Raw genomic sequence first — 19,316 nt, 5'->3', positions numbered from 1 at the left:
TTCCTGCTATTCACACTGCCCATGTTGTCTAATGACATTTACAACACACTGCAGGGAAAAGAATAATAAAAAAAAAACTGAAAGAGCGCCGAATGAGAAAAGTCCTCCTCTTACCAACAGCTCCAGCACTTCCAGGAATAACCAGACCGAGAGGGGAGGGGGGCAGGGGAGAGGCGGGAACCAGCCACTGGCAGCAGCCAATCCCATGCCCTCCCTGCACCAGGGACTCCCTGGGAAAGCCAATCCCATCACTGGGAAGGGAGAGAAATAAAAACACACGCCCCCTCGCGCCTTCCCCTCTGCACCGCACCGACCCCCCCACCCCCGCCCCCCTCCTTCCTCGTACTCCCCCCTCCATCCCCGCCAGGAGTAAAGAAGTGATCTTTGCAAGTGAATGGGGCTGCCTCCGCGGGAGTGTGAGAGCGGCTGTCCCGGGCTGTGGGGCGAGCGTTGCGGTGACAGTCGGGACGAGAGACCGTTCTGCTGCCGGAGACTTGCCGGGACTACCAGCTCAGGCTGCAGAGCGGGACGCGTGTGCAGCCGGGCTGCTACTTTGCCCATCCTGCCCTTGCGTGAGCCTGGACTCTGCTGCCCCCGTTCTTAGAGGCCAGTCCGTTCGCTAAGTGCATGCATTCATTCATCCGCCTGGACGCTTCTAAAGACGTCAAGGCGCTACGGATCGGTATGAGCCCAGGAGTGCGGGGCTCACTGCAGGGCAAGGGAACTCGTGGATGGGACTCGACCCCACGCCGAATGGTGAGTTTGCTTCTCGTGCCACCCGCATTTGCTATGGTTCGAGGTAGGTACCCACGGACACGCCAGATGCACTGTCTATAAAAAGCGGTGTTACCCCCGTACAGAGGGCGAAGAAGGCACTTTTAACTTACGGCCGTTTTTTTGTATACCGCATGTAACCTGTTTCTGAGGACTGTGAGTTTGGTAGAATATGTTCCCAAGTCACCTGGTGGAAATGGAAGTGATTGCCCCGGGATCACAAAGTTTGAAAGCGCTCTGACCAGAAAACATAACCCGAGGCGACATCAAATGGTTGCCGTCGGCGATGATAAGTAACTGGATTTGGGTGCATAGCGATGTGGGATGGAGGGGGGTCTGGGATAGAACGCTGGTTTCTTTGTTGCACTGTTACCAAAACACCTCTCTGCTTATAGAATATGTATTTCTATAGCGCCCACACGGTCTGGCTTCAAGGCGCTGCACGTAGAAGGACGTGCGGGACGATGGCATGCGGCATCCCGGCGGCATGTGCTACTGAACACTTGACTCAGTAGCTTCAGGACCCAGCAGACGAGGGATTACCAAGACCCATCGTGTCAGCACTGGGCCGGTGCAGGGAGGCGCACACACAGCCCAAGGTAGGAAGCGGAAAAGTAGAGCGTGTTGGGTCACAACGATGGACAGGTTTAAACTCCGTTCCGGCATAAATACCCCCTCGGGAGGGGCCCCTTTTCTGGGTCTGTCCCTGCATAGGTATCTTCTGGTCTGGTGCTGGAATTGAGGCGGAGGGGCGCCTGTGAGTGTGCGCGCGGGGCATCTTTGTGTGTGCTCTGATTCCATGGTTCCCGATGCCTGCTTCTGTCTCCGTGGTGCACCGAGTCCACCATATCATGATCCACCATTTACAGATCTGCCCCGGGCAGGCTGTGATGTGGGCCGCGGGTCCGAGTGCTGTGCCGAGGAGTTAGTAGCGTTTCGCTTCTTTGCGGGTGTAGATTTGGGTTTCGGGTGTTCTGGTCCCGTGCCAGGTGGGTTGCGGGTCGGTATAAACTGCATTCTGGCTCGTTGGCAGCGCGGGTCTGTGTTAGCGATGAATGGTATGAACCCAGTTCTGATTTCTTTACCCTTTTCCCTGCTCTTCCTGCGCTAGTCCTATTTTGGTTCTGTGCCAGCTTCTGTCTGAACCATCTTGGATCCTGTGCCAGGTCATGCCCACGCGTGAAAATCACAAGCGGACATTTCTGCTGCCCGTGCAAGCGCCTAACTCCACCCACTAGTGCTCAAAACGCTGCCCTGATTAATACAGTGCAAACATAATGACTTGTACTCCCATATAGTGCTTCATACCAGATGAGTCTTTTTTCTAAGCACTAAGTGCTATTATCGCCCCCTTTTTTAATGGCACTGAATGTATCGGCCTCGTAAGCGTAACAAATCTAGCCCCTCTGCAGGATTCCAACGTGCACAGTGCGTGTCGCCCCCTTGCCGGAGACCAGCGCTTCACTCGTGAGCTATCCACCCCCTACGATGCCTCACGTACCCACACAAACGGATCAGCCGGTAGAAAATAAACAGTGATTGCAACTTGGCCGCAGGTTATTTCATTTATTTGATTCGGAGTAGACGTACATTTTGCTGTTTTTTTCATTTATTTTTTTTAGTAGCTGAAATCACTTTTTATGTATTACATTTCTTTGCAGCACCCAGACCCCGAGGTATCACGACGCTAGTACATAATCAAATGCAGATATAGGGATCAAGTCGGTGGTGCATGCATTAGACAGCAGGAGCATAGGATGGGCAGGTCGGTAATGCTATGAGGGGCCACAATCATTTAAACAGCCAGGTTTTTAGGCGTATTCTGAAAGTTGGGTAAGAAGGTTATCCTTTGATGCAAGGCGGTAAGGCATTCCACATCTTGGGGCAGTGACCAGAAAGCTAGACCCACCCGGCGCCCCCCTTCCTCCCTGGTCGCTTTCTGTTAAAACTGGGGGCGGGGAGTGGATTTGTATTTGTGTTTTTATTGTTTTATATAGCGCCTTAATTTAAGGCGCTTTACCATTAACAAGTAACACATAAAACATGGAACAGTAGAAGCAATAACAGTAAACATGAGTCAAGCCATAACATCGGTATTTAGAACAATTAAATAAAAAAGAGGTAAGAGCCTGAGTAGAATTAAGGGTGCAGGCTGTGTAGGTTTGTCTTTCTGGGCATGCAGGGGTTTACGAAGGAGGGTGCCGCATTAGGCATGCCAGGGCGTGCAATCGTTAAGGTGTTGAATTCAATCCTGGCTTGTATGGGTAGCCAGTGGGCATCGCGCCTGGCTTGAGAGATGTGGTCAGTGCGCTTTATACCCCATGCAGCTCTCGGGCATTGTTTTGAATCGGCTCTATCAAGGACACACACTTTAAAACATGCACATGCTCCAGAACTACGGTCCACTTGTTTTTTTTTTTGATGCTAGCAAAAAGTACCTGTTCTCTGCACGGGTTCTGTTGACAGACGTGATAACGCTCTCATCCATTGTTGAAAATCAAGGATCCTTGATGTGCTTTGCACTCTGAAGTAAGCTGCACTCGGAATGGGAGCGTGTGGCTGATGTACGTGCCACGGAGCGAGAATTGGCTTGCTGCAACATAGTGGGACCTTCTGTGCACTCTCCCTACCTGTAGCCTCACCCTGGCGCGCTGCCTTGTGGTGCAGATAGCTCGGAAATGGTTCCTCCCGGGGCCTTGACACATGGTTTTGTTCCTCTTGTCAAGACTCTTAAAATAAGCTGTGTGGTCCTTACACAGCCACATTGATGTTGTGTCAATTTGAGGCAACCGTCCTATGTGGGAAGGGGCTACAATCTAGAGAAAGAGGTGGGGTGTTCAGAGGGTCCTGACAGGTAACTATGCAAACTTTGGTGCAGATTGGTGGAGCAGTGTGGAATTGTATAAGGAACAAACTAACAGATGTTCTGCTTTATATCGAAAGAGATGGCGAGGACCTAGCAGAAGCGTCACTTGCGCGCAGAGGTTAGGCAAAGCATAGTCTGTGAAGGGGGGGGGAGTCTTCAGTACTTTACGGAATGAAACTAAAAGAAAAGCAAAGTAGAGTGTATGACTGGGTAAGGCGTTTTTACAGATGAACAGAAGCAACAGCGAACCTTCATTCTCTTCCAAATAGATGTGTTCCAGAGATGGGGGTCAGCAACAGTGCACCACTGGTCACCTCTGAATAGGTGAGGCGTTCCAGAGATGGGGGGGGGGCAGGAACAGCGAACCATCAGTCTCCTCGGAATAGGTTCCAGAGATGGGGGCCAGCAACAGCGAGCCATCAATCTCCTCTGACAAGGTTAGGCATTCCAGAGAGGGGGGGGGGGTGGGGGACAGGCACAGCGAACCATCAGTCTCTTCTGAATAGGTGAGGCGTTCCAGAGATGGGGGGCAGGAACAGCGAACCGTCAGTCTCCTCTGACAAGGTTAGGCGTTCCAGAGATGGGGGGCGGGTAGGAACAGCAAACCGTTGGTCCCCTCTGGATAGATGAGGCATTCCAGAGATGTGTGGGGGGCGCAGCAACAGCACACCGTCTGTCTCCTCTGAATAGGTTCCAGAGAGGAGGGCCAGCAACAGCGAACCTTCGGTCTCCTCTGACAAGGTGAGGCATTCCAGAGATGGGGGCCAGCAACAGCAAACCATCAGTCTCCTCTGACAAGGTTAGGCATTGCAGAGATTGGGGGTGGGGGAGCCAGCAACAGCGAACCGTCTGTCTCCTCTGAATAGGTTCCAGAGATGGGGGCCAGCAACAGCAAACCATCAGTCCCCTCTGAATAGGTTCCAGAGATGGGGGCCAGCAACAGCGAACCGTCTGTCTCCTCTGAATAGGTTCCAGAGATGGGGGCCAGCAACAGCAAACCATCAGTCTCCTCTGAATAGGTTCCAGAGATGGGGGCCAGCAACAGCGAACCATCGGTCTCCTCTGACAAGGTGAGGCATTCCAGAGATGGGGGCCAGCAACAGCGAACCATCAGTCTCCCCTGAATAGGTTCCAGAGATGGGGGCCAGCAACAGCGAACCATCGGTCTCCTCTGACAAGGTGAGGTTTTCCAGAGATGGGGGCCAGCAACAGCGAACCATCAGTCTCCTCTGATTAGGTCAGGCGTTCCAGAGATGGGGGCGAGCAACAGCGCACCGTCGGTCTCCTCTGAATAGGTTCCAGAGATGGGGGCCAGCAACAACGAACCATCTGTCTCCTTGGAATAGGTTCGAGAGATGGGGGGCCAGCAGCAGCGAACCATCTGTCTCCTCTGAATAGGTTCCAGAGATGGGGGCCAGCAACAGCGAACCGTCGGTCTCCTCTGAATAGGTTCCAGAGATGGGGGCCAGCAACAGTGAACCGTCAGTCTCCTCTGACACGGTTAGGCATTCCAGAGATGGGGGCCAGCAACAGCGAACCATCAGTCTCCTCTGAATAGGTTCCAGAGATGGGGGCCAGCAACAGCGAACCATCGGTCTCCTCTGACAAGGTGAGGTTTTCCAGAGATGGGGGCCAGCAACAGCGAACCATCAGTCTCCTCTGATTAGGTCAGGCGTTCCAGAGATGGGGGCGAGCAACAGCGCACCGTCGGTCTCCTCTGAATAGGTTCCAGAGATGGGGGCCAGCAACAACGAACCATCTGTCTCCTTGGAATAGGTTCGAGAGATGGGGGGCCAGCAGCAGCGAACCATCTGTCTCCTCTGAATAGGTTCCAGAGATGGGGGCCAGCAACAGCGAACCGTCGGTCTCCTCTGAATAGGTTCCAGAGATGGGGGCCAGCAACAGTGAACCGTCAGTCTCCTCTGACACGGTTAGGCATTCCAGAGATGGGGGCCAGCAACAGCGAACCATCAGTCTCCTCTGAATAGGTTCCAGAGATGGGGGCCAGCAACAGCGAACCGTCAGTCTCCTCTGAAAAGGTTAGGCATTCCAGAGATGGGGGGGCGGCCAGTAACAGCGAACCGTCGGTCTCCTCGGAATAGGTGAGGCGCTCGAGAGATGGGGGGCAGCAACAGCGAACCGTCAGTCTCCTCTGAAAAGGTGAGGCATTCCAGAGATGGGGGGGCGGCCAGTAACAGCGAACCGTCGGTCTCCTCGGAATAGGTGAGGCGCTCGAGAGATGGGGGGCAGCAACAGCGAACCGTCGGTCTCCTCGGAATAGGTCAGGCGTTCCAGAGATGGGGGCGAGCAACAGCGCACCGTCGGTCTCCTCGGAATAGGTGAGGCGCTCCAGAGATGGGGTGTGAGGGGGGGGGGGGCAGCAACAGCGAACCGTTGGTCTCCGCTAGACTTGCATCTGGATTTTGGGATACATATGGTGCAATTGTTTTAGGACCGAAGCCGCCACTTAGGGATTTTATTTGAAAAGTGCAAGGGCGCAAAAACCAAGAAGACACTTGAACACGACGCAGAAAAGTTTGAAATGTACCCTCTGCTGAACTGGTAACCTGTGGGGAGCTTGCCAGAAACTGGAAACTGCGCGTGTCCTAGGAAGGCCTTAAATCAAGCAAAGTCCGGCAACCTGAACCAGCAGCCAACGCTCTAGCTGGGCCTCGGGGACACCCGCATGTCCTGCATTGGAAGAATCCATCTAGGAGTCTATTCAGGGGCCCACAACTTGTACAGATTCGTCGCGCGGTAAGAGCGAATCCTGCGAAGCTGGCAGTGTTTTTAAAAAGGCGCTTATTGCCACCCCCGCCCCCCTCCCCGACCTACTTTTTAGCACTAGCAGTCTCCCAGAGAACCCCCCGCATCTTTTAGTGTCTGGAACCCACCGTTTAGGGGGGAGGGGGGAGTATAGTTGGGACAGATAGTAAACGCCGAGGTTCCAGGAGAATGAAGTCAGTTTGGGGTGGATTTGGCAGCAATTCGCTGTGCCCAGTCCAGACCCTCACTTGGCTCAGGCCATTAATCCGCTAAAAGGGAGGGGGGGGAGTTGCGGGGGGAGGGGTGCGATCGGATGGGGTAGACGTCTCGAGGCAGATATTTGGCTTGGTTATGGACTGGGACTGACATGAACCCACGCTAGCACACAGCAGTCACCATTTCCCGCCCTTTTTCATTCTCTTACCTTCCTCTTACTTTTTTCATCCAACTGTATTCTCGGTTTTGGGCACAGTACTGCTCTCCAAAGACTAACTTGGGTGCTACGGTGGTGTTTTGGTGCAGTATAAAAGCATATTACTCTAATATTCTGTTGAATTATTGGACCATCCTCTGTTTGGTTTATGAACAGGAGTCAGTTTGCATTAGAGCTTTTCAAGATAATGCAAACTGGGATTAAAACGATATGCCCAGGATCACACACACACAAGTTTAAGTTCTGAAGCAGGGCCAGCTTTGGGGGTAGCGCCCTGGGCGAATTGGCGCCCCCCCATGCCCACACGCCCCTGGTCAACAGGGGGGCAGGGCCAGAGTGTGCCACTTTTCTTTTTTTTTTTACTAGGAGAATGTGTGAATTATTGTTAAATGCGATCCGCCACTACGGGTGCATTTAATAACAAAGGGGCACCTGCCACGTCTTCTGCCACTATGCCAGCTCGGGGGAGCCCTTGAAAGACTCACTGAGCTGCCGTGGTGGGGGGACTAATGGCCCCCTTTTGCTATTAAATGCACCCGCAGCTGCGGGCGCATTTAAAAACCAAAGGCCACCTGCTGTGCCTTCTCCCACAACGCCAGCTCGGGGGAGCCCTTGAAAGAGTCTCCCTGAGCTGACCTGGGTGGGCGTGGCACTCCGGGCAGTCGCCCAGTTCACCCCCCCCTTAAGGCCGGCTCTGTTCTGAAGCTATAGTGTGACACTAGTCTATAACTTGGACTGGACTATATTTCTTTTATGGTCTACTTGGTAGAAATATTTGGTTTTATACTGTGGACTGCTGCCAGGTTCACAATCTTTTGGTGCTTATATATGTTAATGACAGTGGGTGGGAGCGGCGCTCCTCCACTTTTCTAAATTACGTTTTACTGTTCCTGCACTTTTATTTTAAAAAGTAACTGGCCTGGAATGGTTTTGTTTTAAAATAAGTGTAGGAAGAAGTTGAAACTCGCACGTTCAGTGTAATGCACCGAACGTTCCCTTCAACGCAGGTGCGTGTGTTTGAGGGTTTGATTTGGCCGTGGGAGGGGGGTGTGGCAACAGGGTTTGTGGCGAGCGGGGGCAGTTCAGTGGGGAACATAGTTCCACTACTTTTTTTCATACACTTAGACCACTGGTTAATGACTGGCTTTCACGAGTACTGTGCTTCAGAGAGATGACTTGAAAATTACACAACTCGCAATAAACCAGCCTGACAAATCCATCGATTCTTACAGAGCCATCTTGAGAAAAAAGTGTATGATTGTACTTTTATTCTCCCCCATCTAGACTGAAGGATTGCAAGTACCGGAAATCAAAATAATGGGGGTACAACATGTCCTCTGGGTTTTGAAAATGTAGTCTCGAGTGTTTAAAAGAAAAAGCTATTGCATAATAAGGTCACCTCAGTGTAGTCATTATTTGTTGCATGCATGCTGCTTGCTATTATATATGATGTGATGAAAGTTTGACATTCTACAAACAAGAAAATCCTTCCTAATGTATATTAGAGAATTGCATATCATTCAAAATAAGAGAAACAGATTCATACTTTTAAATCTGAATGAGTCTAATTGTCTGGAAAGTGGGCACAGCTTTAGCTTGATAGCTGGAGCTTTTTGTGTACAAACGCACCCATCGTTTCTTATCACCAAAGTATTAACGCTTATCGAGAACTTTGTCAGAGGCCATGAATACTCCAGTGGCCCACCTCTAGGAAAGAGCTTCCCATTCAAATTCTCTGTCGATAACAACGTTGTTACGAGGCCCCAATCTGAGAGAGGCCCCAATGAGAGGGAGGCCTCATTGAATTTCTTGAGGGACAGATTTCCTGTAACTTGACTGTCATAGGCATCATCTTATCACTGCTCAGTTGGTGAGGTAAGGCTACACAACCTTGCAATTCCGCACAGGCCTGTACTGATTTCACACTTGTCTGTAACTTGTCGCGGGAGGATAGCTTAGCGGCAACGTGCTCGCCTTGGAATCCCTTGCCTGCTGGGCTTAGAGACCCAAGCTACTCCTCACTGATGACACCCAACAAGGTTGGAACATGTCTAGGGATACTTGTGGTTTCGTGCAGAAGGGATGTGACTGAGCCGTTTGGGCTGGACTACCCCTTTGGGGGTGGGACCAAGCCTGATTTGCATATGGTCTTTCCCCTTTTGTAATGGCTTGGCAGGCGAAGAACGATGGTCTGGAGGGTTGCCCAGAGCAATGCCAGAGGTTAAGATTTATTCTAAACCTTCCAACCATCACCTCATCAAGACGACATGGACCCACACAGTTTCGATCCCCGGGTCTGTGAGAAACCTATCGGTATTAAGCACGTTATAAATAACCTATTGTATCGTATCATATCCCCTGGATTGTAGCTTTTTTTGGAGACCCCACCCAACCACCCTCTGGCAGAAAACCAGAGAAAACTGCAACCATCCAGAGACGTTGGGCCAGTCCTTCAGTCCAATTTTTCGTTTGATTGTCATAATGATCCTTTCTGACTAGACATCATTGAAACATCAGTACTTCGACTAAGTCAACTCTGACAGTGACGTGTTTGATTAAATTCCCAAATCCTGCAAGGAACACCCCCGACACCCCCCTCTCTCATCCTGTCACTTGTTGATCTTCGGGGGAAGCAGGCATGGGCAGATCTGGTCTGTGCTGGTTCTCATCTGGCTGGGTTCCATCTTTTTCAGGTTGTGTTCTTACTCTGCAGAATATACCAAATAAGCGGCGTTCCTGCTCAAAGATTTGTATTACTTCAATTACAAAGCCATTTATTAAACAACATATATCTACACATTTCATGAGGCATCAGAAAGTGGCAAAGAACCACCCATGCCTCCAACTTTGTCCATTAACAAATGAAATAGCTTAAAGATAAAGTGCTAATGCATCCCCCAAAAAGGTACATGGACATATATCGCACGCAGATAAAGTGCTTGTTCATATCAATTAAAACACCATACATAGACAAATAAGACGATGACATTGAAATGAAGTGCGAGTACATCACAATACATCCCAATGACACCAGTAGTATTAATACTCATATCCACTTACAAATGACACCAGTAGCATTAATGCTCAAATCCACTTATTTCTGTGTATTCAGTTCCCTGCTAATAGGTGTAGCAAAGCTAAATCTCTAAGTCTGGATGATTGCCGTTGTCGAAATGTTTCGGCGTACTATAATTTCTACCACCGCCCTTACTCTTATCACTCTTCTTCAGGATAGTTTCAGGTCTGTTCTTCCTGCCCACTAGTTGAGTTTGGGATCCTTATATTGTCTGTTGGGGTACTGCACTTGAAGTGTACAAAAAGAAGTAGTGGAATTAAGCTCCCTGCAGGCCACGCCCCCTCCCACACGCAATAAAAAACCCCAATCAAACTCACCTGCTGTTTAAGGCAATGTTCAGTGAATTGCACTGAAAGTGCAAGTTTCAACTTATTCCCACAATTTTATTTTGAAACGAAATCATACCGGAACAGTTTCTTTTTAAAATAAAGTATCGGAACAGCAAAACGTAATTAGTAGAGGAGCACCACTCTCGCCCACTTCCACCACTGTGCTGAGGTACTCGGAGTGCTGTGGTTCTTCTCTGTTCATGTTCTCATTCTCTTTTCAATGTGCTATGACTCTGCTCCAGCGGTGTTCTTGCTCTGCTTTTTTACACAACATTTGACTTCTCAATTATATGCCTAGTCAAAGAAGAATAAGTTGGGGTCAGAGAACAAGACCAGGAAGTAAAACAAGACATCTAATAGGGGAGTGCAAAAAAAGGGAAGAGGACGGAGAAGTTCTAAAATGAAAGCTGCCTCCTGTCCATATATCGCACTCGACATAAAACAGTTGCATTCAGAACAGTTTGGGGTTTTGTGTAGGCATGGGAAAGGCATTTGGCAGGCACAGACATAGTGGTATTAGCATGTTGTTGGTAGCAGATGCAAAATGGTGCAAGTACCAGGGCATCTAATGCCAGTGCCTGGCAAATGTGTAAAATACTCGTACACAAGCCAAAACTGTTAACTTTGCCAGTGCTTGTTTTGAACAGGAATTAATTGAATGGCAGGCATACAACTTATAAATCGATCGGCAAAAGTCATACCTGGTTAAGTGATTTTTTAGTATACAAGTAGCGCGTTTACAGCTCCAGTTAAGTCCTTAACTCTCAGACGACTGCTTTGAAAAAACACTGGTGGGCACTTTGAGTGCAGCGTTTGATGGTAAGGCTTGATTTAAGCGAGCTGAAAGAGTTCTCGTGGGGAGGTGTATTGAGCAGGGAAGGGCAGGCACTGGGTGGGAATGGTTATAGGGATTAGCATGGCCATGGGCAGTCAATGGGTGGGCAAATACCCAAAGAACACATAAGCTTTGTGTCCCACTCCATATGCCCTGTCTCCCTATCTGTGCTCTAATACAATAGCTGCAGCTTATAGGTGGCCCTAAAGAACCGCCTAATGGCCCAAACTAAAAAGGCTGATTGAACCTGCCAGACTCTGCCTGGGCCCACCTTTCTCTCCTTGCCCGTTATCCCCTCTGCATGCCTTCTCTGCATGCCCTCCTAAGTGTGCACCGTACTAAGTGTATCCAAAAACTCTAGCCTCGTATTGCACAGAACTCTGTCGCTTGCCAGCTAGGTGTGTGCTATATAAACCACTGTAAGTACAAGCATACATGCCTAAAAGTAGACTTTCAGAAAAAAAGGGGGCCTGATTCTTTCAATCTTCAGCAAATCTTTCCTCCTCTTAAAATGAAAATGTACAAGCGATGCCAGGGTACTTTAATCAGAAAGCCAGGCTTCAACGTTAGACTAAACCATAACCTGGCAAAGTTCCCCTCAGTGTCCATGCATGGACACGTGTTAGGCAATCCATGCTCTTTTGGTGCTTTGAGATTTTAATGTATGCTTTCTTACTTAGCCGTCTCCGGCAGCGCTTTCTGACAGTGGTAGAAGCGTACCGAAAAAAGTAACGGAACTGTAGTCTTGGCTGGGGAGAGGGTAGGCGGAAGCATAGTGCAACATGTGACAAGCTTATGCGGCCGGGGCATTGCAATAGTCTAAGTGACTAGTAACTAAGGCTCCTATTACAACTGTACACTTGCACAGGGACATAAATGGACAAAGCTTATGAATATAATGGTGAATATGATCGTAAAAAGTAGAGGAATGGTAAACAGAAAAAAATAAAAGTAGTGGAACCGTTCCCGCTCACTTCAATCACGTTACATACATACAATGTACACTAAAATAGAAGATAAAAAGAGTTTCAAAGAGTGCATTGAGATCAAATATAATATACAGCCTAAAACAACACAAGTTGCCGTCATTGAGGGATGGCAATCTTATCGGCCATGTACACTATCCTAGTAAAGTCTGCCATGAATGGATAGTTGGACATGGCCCGGGGGATTCAGAGGGGAAATGTGTGCATAAGGACCCCATTCTCGCAGCCGCCAAAACAGACTAGGAACCTGGGGTTCGAGAACACCCAACGCAGATGATCGTTGTCGCTAAGCCCGATAGATCAAACCTGCCGCTGATTTGGTAATATCGCTGTCAAAATCTCCGAGCAGACAGGGCATTCATGCATTCAAGTTGTCTGTAAGACAGTCCAAGGTGTGATGCATCGTGAACTGGGTGCGTGAGGAGGAAATGGTGCAGCTTTTCGGCCTCATCATCGCACATTTTGATGGTCCACCTCTTCATATTATTCGCCAGAGGATGAGCATTTGCTCTGGCCGGAGCCAAGATACGCCCAACTTCAGGGTTAGGCAGATTTGAGAGGTATGGTTGATTGCCACCACCAGAGGCGTTGCTAGGGGGTGGCTTAGGGTGCTAAAGCCCCAGGTCTTTTGGTTGTAGCCCCGGATAGAATCTCAGGGTCTACAACCAAAAGACTAAGTAGCCCTGAGTCCCGACATTAGTGCAGCCCCAGATCTTTTCCAGACCTAGCAACACCCTTGGCCACCACCGATTACAAACACGTCTGCACATCTGAAGTGGGCCAAACGCACCAAATCTTCTTCTTCAGACCTTCTTGTTCCCATGGTGTATTTTTGATCTTGCTCAGCAAAGACCTGCATGTATCAATAGAACTATTTTGGTGGCTTTTATATGCGCTACACCAGCTGTGTTTTGGTTTTGTACCAACACTGTTTTGCTTCTTCACCAAGTTGTGTTCTGGTTCGGTAGCAATTCCGGTTTTGTACGAATACGGATTACTGGACGTACTCTGGCTCTTTTTCGGCTCTCAAATAAGTGTGTTCTTTAATATAATCAGCTGTGTTTTTGTTTGGATCTAGAAGTGTTCTGGTTTTACGCAGGATCTGTAGTGGCGCAAAGATTGAAATGGACCTGTGATTGATTTGGTCACTCCGAAAGGTTTCAAGTTCCTTGGACATAACGCAGACTTGGGGAGTGGAGGGGGAGTCACACTCACAGTTAAGGGGGAGTTGTGTCTCCTTAGATCCACTGTAACTTGTTAGTACTGCAAGATACTGCATCTAAAAATGGCCTCCTCCCCAGTACACTGTACCGACATTCTTTTGGTATGCGGGCTGCCTAGTAGGGTTAAATAAACCTAATTCCTCTGCTGTTCTGATGGAGGACATTAATAGGTGGAGAGGAAAGGATGCCGATAAAGAAGCAGTCACCCCCCCCCCACAACAATCATTAAAAAAACCTTTGAGATTGTTATCCAAAACAGTGAACTTACACACGTTAAAGGTCATGTTTTGGACTGGGTTGCTTCTAGAAATATGCAGATCAGCCCCCTTATCACTGAACCTTGTGTTTGGTGTGATTTATTTTTTTAAATTAATTTTCATATTACTCGACCAGGGAAGCAGGCCGTGCAATGTAAACCACTTAAAAGTATTACCAGTCGAAATCTAAAAAAAAGTAAGACAGGAAGATCTTGACAAATGTTTGCAAAATATGACGGTAAGCACCTCAGACCTCGATTCCCCCACACATCTTGGCAGCAAGATACGACCACGATTTGGAGGAAGTGTTAAATCGCTTAGCGCCCATGAGGACTAAGATTGTCAGGGAGCGGCTGAATCATCCTAACTTGGGCTCCCCAGAGCTAATTAAGCTCAAACAGGAGAAGAGGAAGGCAGAACGAAGCTGTAGTAAAAATAAAACCAAGGAAAATAGAACGACCTGGAAAAGCATGGAAAAACAGTATAAATAAGGAATATATGAAGCTAAGATTACTTCCATGGTGAAATTCTAGTAACAGCCCTAAACAACTTTTTGAGATTCTGGAAAGTCTGTAAAAGTAGCATCTAAAATCTGAATCGCGTTCTCCTGCGATAGAGTATTGCACAAATATACAGCAAACCTTTGCTGACAAAATTACCAAGGCATATGCTAAGATTGCCTTAGAACCTATTTTACATGTGTTACCTGAGAAGGGTATGATGACCACAGTGGATAACAATGTACTCTTTAATTTCACGCCCATTTCTTCTCCGATATGGAGAAAATACTAAATAAGATGCACCCAACATCATGTCTGGGTGACACTTTTGCTTCTAAAATGGTTTTAAACAACATTTGCTCTTTTGCACCTTTTTTCAACCCGTTTTACTAATGCTACTTTCCTTCATAAAACAATTCTAGATAGTATCAAGAAAGTAGCTGTTACCCATTATTTAAAAAAGCAGGCAAAGACCCCAAGGACGTCAATTTTAGACCTATTATGAATGTCCTTTTTTCTTTTAAAAAATGTAGATGGGAGTAGCCACTATACAGCTACACGAACATCTGGACCAGGCTGATATTTTGCATCCTAGGCAGTCCAGGTGAAGATCCAACCTGGAACTGAAAGTGGGTTAGAGGATCTTCAGACACTGATGTTGGATATTGAAAGCTTCTGGCTACACTATCTTCTGTAGGGCAATGTTCAACTGTGGCTATTGAGTGGATGAAGTCCTTCCTCTCCAACAGGATGTCCAGAGTATGCTGGGGACACGCTTTCTCCACTCCTAAAACATCTACTTGTGGAGTCCCTCAGGGTGCATGCCTCTCCCCAACGCTTTCCAAACGTCTACATACGTCCTTTATGAAACATTCTGGACAAAGTGGGGGCAGGATTCACGAATCAAGCCGACGATACACAGCTGTTGAAGTGGCAATGTTAAGGTCACCAGGAAAATTCAAGATACTTACAAGCTGGTAAAAGATTGGATGACAACCAGTTGGCTTTGTCTGAACAGTGTTAAGACTGAGATTCAGATTTTTGGGTCCCCTCAAACAAGAATTGAACCGGACCCATGTTTACCAAGATTCCTTATCGATACTCACTGTATAAAAGCACAAGGTAAAGTTAAAACACTGGGTGTGGTAGTGGACTGTTCGCTTGGTGCTGATGCCCAGGTGGATAGAGTAGTTAAAATGTCCTATTATCACCTCAGAATACTACGGCTGGTGAAACCATACATCGTAAACAAAAACTACGACATTCTAGTGCTGGCCCTTATATAAAAAAAGTGACTCAAAACAATTTTATTTAACTGACACTGCTCTCTTCCCATGAAGAATTATTAGCTGAACTGTCTGTCCTCTTGTTGTTGGTCTTTTTGATGTGCGCCCTGATGCCTGCGGGCTGTGGCGCATGACAAATAAATAAAAAGAATAGTGGCTCTGTTCTGTAGATGCCAGCTAGGTTCTTGTTCAGCAGCAGCTTTGTTTCTGCTCTCTACTACCTCAGATGTACCTCCCTTCTATATGTGTTCTGCTTCTTTCCTCTCAGTGTTCTCGTTTTGCGTCTATACTGATTCTCAACCAGCTCTGTTTCGTTTCCGAGCCGATCAGTTGTAGTTCTTTTTATAAGCTGTGTTCTGTTCTAGCTGTGAGGTTTTGTATCAGAAACACTACTCTGATTCTTCATTTACTCTATACTGGTTCCACGTCATGTGTACTAGGGCTCTAATTCAAATCTTTCTATGTCCTTTTTCTGGCTGTGTTTCGATTTATCAGCTGTGCTCTTGTTCTGTCTGTCGTTGTGGCCTGGTTGTTTGCGAGTACCTTTCTAGATCTGCCAGTTGTGGTCTGATTATATCGGGCATTTTCTAGCTCTGTATCAGGTGTTCTATAGCCTCAGAGTTAACATGTTCTGATTGTGAGTTAGCTTTGTTTTGGTTCTCAATCAGTCATGTTCTGGCTCTTTGTTAGCTCCATTACACCTTTGTATATGCTGTGTTCTGGGTATGACATCGCTCTGTTCGTTTGTATTACCCATATCCTGGTTCTCTCCAATCTCTTCTTTTGTTGATTGCTAGCTCTGTTCTGGTTCCGTATGAGCTCTCTTTTAGTTCTACTGTAGTTCTGTATTTGCTGCATTCCGATTCTCTTCTACCTGGGGGTGCTTTAATGTCCCCCAATTTCTGATAAGGTATCCTCTGTGTACCTGTTCTGTACGAGATGTCCCTGGTTCTATGCTAGTGGCAGTCTGTTCCTACACCAGCTGTGTCAAGGCTCTGCATCAGTACAGCATCACCTGTGTTCTGGGTCTATTCGAGCTGGGTTCCGGGTTTGTCCGGCATCTGTGTTCTGGTTGCCTTGTAGTTATCTTCTAATTATTTGGTTATTTTGTTCTTCATGTCAAGCTGTATTCTGATTTTGCACGTGTCCTAGTTTTGTGTTGCTTGTCAGCTGTGTTATGATTCTGTACTAGCTTTGATCTGGGTTATACCTCCTATGTTCTGAATCTATGCTACTGGTGTTATAGCTCTGCATTGGCTGTAGTCTGGTTCTCAGTCGGTTGTGGTATGGTTTTCTGGTGGCTGTACTTTGTTTTCATTTTTTTTTGTTATCGGCTTTGTTCTGGCTCAGTATCAACAATGACCTGGATTTTTACATCGTGTGATTTGTGACGTGTTCAAATGCTGTATTACTGTGTTTTTGTTCTGTTTATCAGTATCGTCTTCTTTTGCCGACAGTAATTACTTTGTGGTGCTTTAACACGAGGTAATTACGTCAAAGTTTCACAGTATTTCTTAGGGAATTGTGAGGTACGGTTTAAAAAAGGGCTGGGGAGGGGTTTGGGGTAGGGGAAGCAATGAAGTGGAAGGAGTATCATGGGGGGGAACCCCCAAATAAGTTTACAAAATCGATGAAATGATTCGAAGTAATTACTTTGTGCTAAAGTACCACAAGGTCATTACTGTCAGCAAAAGAACATGGTACCGTTTCATCTGCATTATGGACCTATTCTAGTCCACCTGATTATTAAGAGTTTTGTGTGTCTATATCCACTCTGTTATGAATATCATCTCTGCTTTACTTCTGTATACAGGCCCAGACAGTTCTTCATGCTTCTGAGGTGTTTAGTTGGGTGACAACACACATCTGTTATCTGTACCAAGAGACAGCACCGGGCCCATCATACACTCTGTAAATGCACATGTTATGCTATGAGCGAGCTCTGTTTAGGTTTTAGCTGCATAGTGTTGCACTGCCAGCTCTTTCCGATCGTTAGTTGCACTGGCTGTGTTCTGCTTCCAAACTAGCTGTACTCTGGCACGGTACTAGTTGTGCTCATGTTCTGTAACTGCTGTGTTCTATTCTATGCTATCTTTAGTCTGATTCTGTACTCACTTGTACTATCTGGCATTTGTCTAGCTGTGCGCCACTTGTGTACTACGCGTGTTCTGTTTCTGCATTAGTGCTGTTTTGAGTCAGACCATGCCAGTAATGCACTGGTGGGACCTGGCGTGGTTGCCCGTTCTGTGCTGGTTCTGCATCAGCAGTGCTGAGGTTCTTGCTACCTGTAACTATCAGTGTGCTGGTTCTGCATCAGCAGTGTTGAGGTTCTTGCTACCTGTAACTATCAGTGTGCTGGTTCTGCATCAGGTTCTTGCTACCTGTAACTATCAGTGTGCTGGTTCTGCATCAGGTTCTTGCTACCTGTAACTATCAGTGTGCTGGTTCTGCATCAGCAGTGTTGAGGTTCTTGCTACCTGTAACCATCAGTGTGCTGGTTCTGCATCAGCAGTGCTGAGGTTCTTGCTACCTGTAACTATCAGTGTGCTGGTTCTGCATCAGCAGTGCTGAGGTTCTTGCTACCTGTAACTATCAGTGTGCTTGTTCTGCATCAGCAGTGCTGGGGCTCTTGCTACCTGTAACTATCAGTGTGCTGGTTCTGCATCAGCAGTGTTGGGGTTCTTGCTACCTGTAACTATCAGTGTGCTGGTTCTGCATCAGGTTTTTGCTACCTGTAACTATCAGTGTGCTGGTTCTGCATCAGCAGTGCTGAGGTTCTTGCTACCTGTAACTATCAGTGTGCTGGTTCTGCATCAGCAGTGCTGGGGTTCTTGCTACCTGTAACTATCAGTGTGCCGGTTCTGCATCAGCAGTGTTGGGGTTCTTGCTACCTGTAACTATCAATGTGCTGGTTCTGCATCAGGTTCTTGCTACCTGTAACTATCAGTGTGCTGGTTCTGCATCAGCAGTGCTGAGGTTCTTGCTACCTGTAACTATCAGTGTGCCGGTTCTGCATCAGCAGTGTTGGGGTTCTTGCTACCTGTAACTATCAATGTGCTGGTTCTGCATCAGGTTCTTGCTACCTGTAACTATCAGTGTGCTGGTTCTGCATCAGCAGTGCTGAGGTTCTTGCTACCTGTAACTATCAGTGTGCCGGTTCTGCATCAGCAGTGTTGGGGTTCTTGCTACCTGTAACTATCAATGTGCTGGTTCTGCATCTGGTTCTTGCTACCTGTAACTATCAGTGTGCTGGATCTGCATCAGCAGTGCTGAGGTTCTTGCTACCTGTAACTATCAGATTGCTGGTTCTGCATCAGCAGTGCTGAGGTTCTTGCTACCTGTAACTATCAGTGTGCCGGTTCTGCATCAGCAGTGCTGAGGTTCCTGCTACCTGTAACTATCAGTGTGCCGGTTCTGCATCAGCAGTGTTGGAGTTCTTGCTACCTGTAACTATCAATGTGCTGGTTCTGCATCAGGTTCTTGCTACCTGTAACTATCAGTGTGCTGGTTCTGCATCAGCAGTGCTGAGGTTCTTGCTACCTGTAACTATCAGTGTGCTGGTTCTGCATCAGCAGTGCTGAGGTTCTTGCTACCTGTAACTATCAGTGTGCCGGTTCTGCATCAGCAGTGCCGAGGTTCTTGCTACCTGTGTGCTGGTTCTGAATCAGCAGTGCTGAGGTTCTTGCTACCTGTAACTATCAGTGTGCTGGTTCTGCATCAGCAGTGCTGAGGTTCTTGCTACCTGTGTGCTGGTTCTGAATCAGCAGTGTCAGGTTCTTGCTACCTGTAACTATCAGTGTGCCGGTTCTCTCTCCATCAGCAGTGTTGAGGTTCTTGCTACCCGTGTCTGAACCTCTTCCAGCTGTGCTTTTGTTCTGCACTGGCTCTCATCTGTTTCTTTTTCAGCTGTTCTGAGATAGTTATTTCCTGTTTCAGCACAAAATAGAGTAACATGTTGGTTTTTCAGAAGTAATGTGAATGAATG

The 19,316-nt window shown here is 47.6% G+C and overlaps 1 protein-coding gene across 1 annotated transcript in view; it reads left to right on the top strand.

Annotated features, from left to right (window-relative positions):
* The first annotated feature begins 361 nt into the window (after nt 1-361).
* Nucleotides 362-19,316, top strand: part of LOC138526189 (suppressor of cytokine signaling 3-like) — a 146,584-nt gene continuing 127,629 nt past the window's right edge. Inside the window, exon 1 of the mRNA XM_069636619.1 lies at nt 362-756. The gene's annotated coding sequence lies outside the window, so the exon portion shown is untranslated. The remainder of the gene's footprint in view (nt 757-19,316) is intronic.

The sequence above is a fragment of the Ambystoma mexicanum genome, chromosome 1q, assembly GCF_040938575.1.
Source record: "Ambystoma mexicanum isolate Mex_15411 chromosome 1q, UKY_AmexF1_1, whole genome shotgun sequence".
NCBI classification, from domain to species: Eukaryota; Metazoa; Chordata; class Amphibia; order Caudata; family Ambystomatidae; genus Ambystoma; species Ambystoma mexicanum.
The sequence above is the reverse complement of the archived record's forward strand: the minus strand, read 5'-3'. Positions and strand labels throughout refer to the sequence as shown.